The sequence below is a fragment of the Silene latifolia genome, chromosome 7 (assembly GCF_048544455.1).
Source record: "Silene latifolia isolate original U9 population chromosome 7, ASM4854445v1, whole genome shotgun sequence".
Lineage (NCBI taxonomy): Eukaryota > Viridiplantae > Streptophyta > Magnoliopsida > Caryophyllales > Caryophyllaceae > Silene > Silene latifolia.
This window is the reverse complement of record NC_133532.1, coordinates 31,063,675-31,072,618: the sequence shown is the minus strand read 5'-3', so window position 1 is coordinate 31,072,618 and position 8,944 is coordinate 31,063,675. Positions and strand designations below refer to the sequence as shown.

The window sequence follows — 8,944 nt, the reverse complement described above, 5'->3', positions numbered from 1 at the left end:
ATCAATGACGGAAGGCAAGCCCATTCCCCACAAAAACATCCCATCACCAAGTATTAAGCTCTCGCCAACGGGTACATCCCCATCTGCACCATTACCTGCCTCGAACGAAGGACGGCAAAGAACCAATAAATCAAAAACCAAAGCAAAAGCAAAAGGCCAAAATCAAAGGCCCAAGTCAATAGCCATTCCCTCAAAGCCAAAGCGAAAGGCCAAAATCAAAGGCCCAAGCCAATGGCCATTCCGTCAATGCCAAAGCAAAAGGCCAAAATCAAAGGCCCAAGCCAATAGCCATTCATCCAAAGTCAAAGCGCAATGCCAAAATCAAAGGCCCAAGCCAATATCCATTCACCTGAAGCCAAAGCGAAAGGCCAAAATCAAAGGCCCAAGCCAATAGCCATTCACCCGAAGCCAAAGCGAAAGGCCAAAATCAATGGCCCAAGCCAATAGCCATTCACCCAAAGCCAAGGGTCAAGGCCAAAATCAAAGGTCCAAACCAATAGCGATCCAACCAAAGTCAAAGCGAAAGGCCAAAGTCAAAGGCCCAAGCCAATATCCATTCACCCAAAGCCAAAGTTCAAGGCCAAAGCAAAAACCAAAGCCGAAATCAATTCGCTCAAAGCGAAAAACCAAAGCCAAAAGCTACTCACCCAACGTCAAGCCAAGACCCAAGCCAAAATAAAAACAAAACAAGTTTGAAACCCTTTTCTCGAAAAGGCCAAAATCCAAAGAAAGCATCCAACACACAAGATCCTGGACAAGTGAGTACAAAATACCAAGTCCAGGACCAACGAGTCCAAAGCCCAGGACCAACGAGTCCAACACACCAAATCCCGGACCGACAAGTCCAAAACACCAAACAAGTCAGTCCAAAACACCAAGTCCAAGACCAACAAGTCCAAAGCCCATGACCAACGTTTCTTCCCTCCAAACTCCGGGATCAACAAGTGCAAAACACAAAAATACCAAAACATGATGTCAAAGAGCTAAAATAAGAGCTCAAGACTCGACAACTAACAACAAGCCCAACAAAACTTCACCCCTAAGTCCTTCTACGGACTGTTACAGGGAGACCTATCAAGGATCCTGGGGATTTCCCTCAAGATCACAACCAACACTGCTTCACCCTTAAGTCCTTCTAGAGACTGTTATAGGGAGAACTATCCAGGCTTCTGAGGATTCCCCTCAAGCTCGTAATATCACACCTTAACCTTTAAGGTCCAGACATGGGAATCTGATCCCACATTACTTACCAACCATTTCATGCTCAGTCCACATCAAGCCGGAGACCCCATTCCGCACCACATTACAAGCCGTAACCCACCGGCCTAAACACCACAAAATACCAACTCCAGATTTTTATCTGTCAAATAAACCCTTTTATTACCAAGCTTCACATTCTAAAATGCCGGAGCCATTTCCACCTTGACCCAAATTCAAGTCTTCAAAAAAAATTGCTTTCTTAGGGTCCAGTTTTTAGTGTGCTCACACAACAAGAAACATTTTCACCAGCTATGCCTCTTCGATTCATGATCAAGAGGTATTTCTCTCCAATCAACTTTCGAGTCACCAAACGGAATTCACCGTCGTGACCCTTAACTCCAAGTTTGTATCTGTCAAACAAACCTATTATTACCAAGCTCCACATTCCCTAATGTCGAAGCCATTTTCACCCTGACCCAGATACAGAGTCCTCGAATGCTTTGCTACCGAGAACGGGACATACCCAATCAACCCTTAGGGTCCACTTTTTAGTGTGCTCACATGATAAGGAACATTTTTACAAATTAGACCTCTTCGATTCATGATCAAGGGGAATCCTCTCAAATCAATTTTTCGGGTCACCAAACGGAATTTACCATCGTGACCCCATCACATTAAGGTCCTAATAACTTGCTTAGGCACACATTCAGACGAGTCACCAAACGGAATTTAACGTCGTGACCCTCACACTTTAAGGTCCTAACAACTCGCTTAGGCACACACTCAGAACTACAATCTGATTTGATTTCACTTCAAGTGAATACGTAGGCAGTCCTTCAAGGACACAACTATACACCTCAAAATCAATTATCAACACACATTCAGAACTACGATTTGGTTTGATTTCACATCACGTGAATACGTAGGCAGTCCTTCAAGGAAACAACCATACACCTCAAAATCACTTTAAGGTCCTAACATCTCACTTAGGCACACACATCCTAAACTACGATCTGGTTTGATTTGGCAAACACGCGAATACGTAGGCAGTCCTATTACAAGGACGCAACCACACCCCCACACACATTCAATTTTCAAACCTTCAATTTGCAACCCATTGCACACACACTTAGAACTACGATCTAGTTTGATTTCGCAAACACGCGAATACGTAGACCGTCCTATTACAAGGGCACAACCGTATAATCCTTTCACAACATTTCCAATTTTCAATCCTCAATAACCAGCTCAGAACTACGACCTGGTTTGATTTCGCAAACACGCGAATACGTAGGCAGTCCCCCAACAAGGACACAACCACATACCCCTTTCAATCTCAACCAATAACATTAATCCTCAAAAGCAGCCCACCCAGCTGCAAAAATTAATCTTATACCTCTTTACTGGGGGCTCCTTCCTTAAGATGTCGCCCATTCCTTGTTTTGTCAAATTCCCATTTTCTCACTCTGGGGGCATCTCTTTCAAGACGCCACCCATCCTTTATCCTCAAAACATCTTTTGAGTCTTAACTACAGTCCAACATAAAACACCTTTAGCCCAGTGCTCGGTTCGGATGATGACAAGGTCTTGGTTCCACTCTTCGAATCATCATACTTCGAGAAGGGATCTTAAACAAGCAAATGGTGGCGAAGAGATCTGGAGAAGATAATCAATTCATGTTCCCCAGCCAAGCGGGCCTTCTACCTCAGGGATTTGATACGCATTGTCACCCTTTCTTGGCTAGGAGTTGCACTTACATGTGCAAAGTCCGTGAGAGTCAGCCCCATGTTGTGTCAACACTGACTTTGTGTCACGTTCACGACTGGCCATTTGTCAGTCTGTCCGTGTGCGTCCGTGTGAGTCAATGTCACAACGGTCACATGTCTCCGATCTGTCAAATCGCGGATCTACGAGCAACAAAATCCAACTCTTAATCACTTTTAAGCTTCACAACTTTCAAAACTCATATCTCCTCTCACGCGAGATATTATGTGCTAATAATTGCTTACATGCTTATGTGATCATATGCCTATATTCTTACATGCTAGTTGCTTCTATGCTAACTGCTCATATGCTAACTGCTCACATGATTGTGTGCTTACGTGCTTATATGCTTGCATTCAACGTCCTTGTCTACGCGACTGCGGATTTGTATGGTCACTAACCCTGCAGGTAATCTTGACAAGACAAACGTACTCCAACAGAGTATTGTGATCTTCCCAACAAACGGCGACCCATCAAGTCCAAGAGCTTTAACCCCGCCGATTACATGGTTACGCTACCTCCTAGCGAGCAGCAACTCATATCCGCGGCGAGTCCTAAGAAGTTTCTAACTCCCCAGCGAGTGCCGATTTTTTAAATGGATGCCACACGTGCTATTTTCCACGGTCGATCATTCGACCATAGATGGCTGCGAGCCTTACAACGCAATGCGGCGGGCGAGTCCCTTCACATCCGCATCAAGCTGGCGAGCCTTTGTCCGCAAAAACGATACAACTCAAGGACATATCCCGAAGATGCCTCAGGTATGACTCCTTCCTATGGCTGGCGAGCCTCAAAATGCACCACCTTCAACACCGGCTGGCGAGCCTTTGTGCGCAAAAGATTCAAGGACGTATCCCGAAGATGCTTCAGGTATGACTCCTTCCTATGGCTGGCGAGCCTCAAACGCACCACCTTCAACACCGAGTGGCGAGCCTTTGTGCGCAAAAGATTCAAGGACGTATCCCGAAGATGCCTCAGGTATGACTCCTTCTTATAGTTGGCGAGCCTTTATACATAGTCTAATGGACTTTAAACGACCCGAACCGGAAGTCGACAGACTCTAAACTATTCCCGACGGCAGGTCCTTGACTCGAATCCCCGAGTCGCCTCGACGTCGCCCTTCCCGACGGCAGGTCCTTGGCTCAAACCTTTTGAGTCGCCTCGATGTCGCAATGGTCTTCAGGTTTTAATCTTCGATTGACCTGGAGATCATACTTTTGACTTTCGCCCTGTCCAAGCCTCAGTCAAAGTGGGGGCTCTGTAGATACCCAATATCTGCACCTCCCAAAAACCACCCGATGATAATCGGACTATAACGTGTTTTTGATATGTGTGCGTGGATTGGTTATACATGAGACGGTTTAATGCACTACTCGGATATGAAAAATGATTTCATAAAAATTTTTCTAACTTCATTTGCACTAAAATGACCCTATTTAGAGTTAAAACCATCTTCGGACCCAAAACCGACTCAGAAACCCGCAACTCGAGTCAACCTGAGTCAACTTGAGTCAACCTAATTCTCGAATGTCAAAAATAATGCCATGAATGTATTTATCATGTCATTTCCTTCAAAACAACACTATTTAGAGTTAAAACCGTCTTTAGACCCAAAACCGACTCAGAAACCCGTAACTCGAGTCACCCTGAGTCACCCCAAGTCAACCCAAATCCCGAATGTCAAAAATAATGCCATTAATGTCTTTATCATGTCATTTCCATTAAAATGACCCTAATTAGAGTCAAAACCGACACCGACCCAAAAACCGACTCGAAATTCAAATCCCGACTCACACGGGTCAAATCCGAGTCAAGCACCTACGTCAAGTAACACCAAAATCATCTTATTAGATGCCCATATTGTTACATGATATCTCATTTCAATACCACAAACCAAACAATGGATGGAGAATTGGCCACGTCCAAATTGAAAAGGACAATACACCCATTTCCATCACGAGGTAGCTCACGCATCTTTAGGATATCTGCGTAGCCTCTAAGAAAACACAACCGACCTACCATCCCACATATCTCTATAAATACCACCCTTCACGTAACACAATCCTCACGCGAGAGTCTGCCCCCTCACATCTCCCTTAAACTCCTATACTCGACTTCCTAAGTCACAAAATCGACACGTGTTTACGACCTACGGATCGTAAACACAAGCCTTACACATTTTATTTGGTACCATCGCTGTGCATTCGACCGACCCATTTTGCCAAATTAATTAATTAATAAACATATTTTAATTAACATATTTTCAAAACCAAATATTTTTTTAAGGCACCTTTTTAAACTTCTTTGATTGCGATTAGTCACAACGAGAAAATCGTCTCTAAAGTCGTCTACTTCGCAAACAACAATACACGTAAGTTTGAGGGTGTAAACAACTCATTTATTTCATGTCTTTATCATTTTTATGAGTTTATAAGCATGAATGATGCATAATACGATTCAAATATAGGTTAGACGAGCCAAAACCGAGTTTTGGCCTGAGACAGAAGCTCCTTGCTATGCATGGATGCTCGCGCCTCTTGTGGGTGTATGGGTCAGACTCATCCGTGTTTGAGTTCGTCTTTCCTTCAACACTTTCTTTCATTTTTACTTCTTTCCTTTTACGGTTTTTACCTTTTCAAATGTTTCAAATCATTTTTATGACAAACAGTTTAGCCATAAATTATAATCACCCTTGGTTCCATATACCATGACGGTTAAATCCGTGTCCCGGTGATATCAATTGGTTAATTACATTTTAAAGGAAATCCTTTTCTTTTATTTACCATTTTAATTCATTTTTATGATAAACATATTTTGACCATTACAAAAATCATCATTGGTTCTTTATATCATGACGGTTTATTCCGTGACTCGATGATATTATTGGTTAATTACATTTTAATGGGTATTTTAACACCCTTTTATTTTATTTACCATTTTTCTCATTTGTTTACATTTGTAAATATATTAGTCATAATTCATAATCATCCTTGGTTCTTTATACCATGTCGGTTTAATCCGAGTACGATGACAAACTTAACTAATTACAAAGAAATGAACTTAACATATTTAGTTCAAATCAAACATTTTCCATTTCTACTTGTAAACTATGCTTTTCAAACATGCAAATCCGATAACGAATATTACTAACACAATAGTAATTATTCCGAGTCATGCAAATCATACTTGCAAATCATTAATCACAAAAAAAGGGTTTTAAAAAACCTTTTCAAGAACCAGGAGACGCCCCCTTGGGTTGGCTCATGGCTCGCGCCTCAAGAGGCCGCTTATTTCCATCTTTTAAAACCTGGACAGAGCCCTTTATCTCGCCAATAGGCTCGCGCCCTAAGGGGGCTGCCTGGCACTATTCTGCCTCATTTTTGGTACTTGTCTAGGACGATCCCGATTACGGTTAAGCCGAATACGTGACTGATCAGATTGACAAGCTTATGTTTTTACACTTTGCATTTGACACCCTTTTTCAATAAATGGATCGTGTTAAGCATCATGACCCGAACTTGGTAAATGGATGTTTAATTTCCGTTTTCACATGCAAATCAATCTAAATCTAACTTGACATCTTATGCTTGATATTTGGATTAACAAACCGACTTAGAAAGCTCACATGTTAGGTTAACACTTTTGGATGCGCATTCATGCATTTAAACCGTTTTATCAACTCTTGCCCTTAACCAACCACGATCGATCAGTAAAGGCCGCTAACGCGGGCGGGATTAGGTGTCCGATTAAAGGGCTTCCCAATACGTAGCCTCACCCTTTACTCAGAACCTTTGGATAGTGGATGGCCTTATCTAGGGCGCACGAGAGTCATTTTAGGCATAGAATGCTAAAAGGGGGACGAGTCCTTATCTTTAGTACCTATGCCAAACACTGCTTTGTGCTTCGTTTGACCGAGGTATAAAGTTGATTTGAACGGGTTCCAAGCATCCCACAAATGCTTGGTGGCGACTCTAAACATCTCTGCGTCATATCGAGACCTTTACCGAGACGAAACTGACCGATCTAAAGCGATCCGGTCGAAAGCATTTTTACGTCACCGAGCGTGGCTTTCTAGACCGCTGCATGTCCACACATACCCCTAAAGGTGTCTTTGTTGATCTATCCACCATTTGAAGCGTGATGTTGGTGCATTTGCGTTCTCCCATGCCTAGCCTCTTGCTTACCGAATATGGCATAACACTCACGCTTGCCCCAAGGTCACAAAGAGCTTTGTTGATCGTGGTGTCACCAATCGTGCATGGAATGGAGAAACTTCCCGGTTCCTTGAGCTTTGGAGGTGAACTTCCTTGAAGAATGGCACTACTTACTTTAGTAAAAGCAATAGTCTCAAGCTTCCGGACTGATTTCTTCTTTGTAAGGATATCTTTTATATACTTTGCATAGGCCGGGACGTGATTGATCAATTCCGTAAATGGAATTGAGACTTCTAAATTCTTAATAATCTTCATGAATCTTCAAAGTTGGTCATCAAACTTAGGCTTAGCTTGACGACTCGGGAATGGAAGTCTAATCACAATAGGCTCCTTTTCTTTGGCCTTCTCTTCATCCTTCTTTGAAATTTCTTAAATGGTGGGTTCTTCTTCTTTAGAGTTTTCAACAACTCTTTCCTTATCACTAGCATTCACAGCATCTTCATCAACGGGTTTCTTCGGCCCTTCATACCTTGTACCACTCCTCAAATGGATGACACTCACCGATTCTTGTCTTGGGGGATTATCTTGAGGTGGTAACTGCCCCTTTTGTCTTTGTGAACTTGAAGATGCTAATTGAGACATTTGGGTCTCCAACATCTTTTTGTGAGCTAGTATGTTGTTAATGGTGATGTCTTTTGCTTGGCTATCCTTTTGCATTTGAGTGAAAAACTCTTGTTGGTTCTTTTGCATTTGGAGGACCGCTTTTTGAACATCAAAACCTTGGTCATTTGATTGAGTGTATGGTGTTTGATTTTGGAAACCTTGGTTTTGGTTGTAAAAGGGTCTTTGATTTTGGTTTTTCATTGGAGGTGGGTTGTATGTTGGTTGATGGTTTTAAACATTTTGGCTTTTGTATGAGAGATTTGGATGGAATTTGGTGTTTTCATTGTAATAGTTGGAATAAGGGGTACCACTCTTGTATGCTTGAAAAGAATTTACTTGCTCACTTGTTCCCCTACATTCACTTTGGTCTTGTCCCAAAGTTCCACAATTCTCACATATTCCACTTGGAATTGATGAAGATGCCACCATGGCATTAACATGCTGCTTTGGTGATTTTGAGGCTTCTTCAAGTTTAGCCATAGCCCTCTCAAACATTAAATTAATGGTATCAATATGAGCACTAAGTTGAGCACCCAATTGAGTAATAGAGTCCACTTCATGCTTTCCTCCTCTAGTATCCTTCCGAGGTCTACTATATTGTGAGTTATGGACCGCCATTTCCTCAATCTTGTTCCATGTTTGATTATCGTCAACTTCGGTGAACATACCATTTGATCCCATGTTGAGAATGTTTCGGGAGTCTTCATAAAGACCATTCCAAAATTGTTGTAGCAAGAACCACTCGCTAAGTCTATGTTGAGGACATGAGCGACAAGTTCCTTTGAATCGCCCACAAGCTTCATACAAAGATTCTTCGTCCCTTTGTTTAAAACCCGTGATTTGGGCTCTTAGCATGTTAGTCTTTTTCGGAGGGTAGAACTTTTTGTAGAAAGGAAGAGCCAATTTCTTCCCAAGAGTCAATACCAAGAGTAGCCTTACCAAGGCCTTTTAACCATTGTTTCGCGGTACCAAGCAAAGACAAAAGGAAATAAGACCTATCGAATTTGGTCTTGAGTCACTCCGGTTTGTGAAATCGCATCACAATAGTCACAAAAAGTCTCCATATGAGAATGGGGGTCATCACTAGGCATCCCCCTAAATTGACTTCTTTCGAATAATTGGATAAATGCAGATTTTGCAATGAAATTACCGGTCAAGTGTTG

The 8,944-nt window shown here is 42.2% G+C and overlaps 1 non-coding gene across 1 annotated transcript; it reads left to right on the top strand.

The window, feature by feature from the left end:
• Positions 1-8,529: 8,529 nt before the first annotated feature.
• LOC141593816 (small nucleolar RNA R71) lies at positions 8,530-8,636 on the top strand. Its single transcript, XR_012521877.1, has one exon. It is a non-coding gene; the product is annotated as a small nucleolar RNA R71 (small nucleolar RNA).
• The last annotated feature ends 308 nt before the right edge of the window (positions 8,637-8,944 follow it).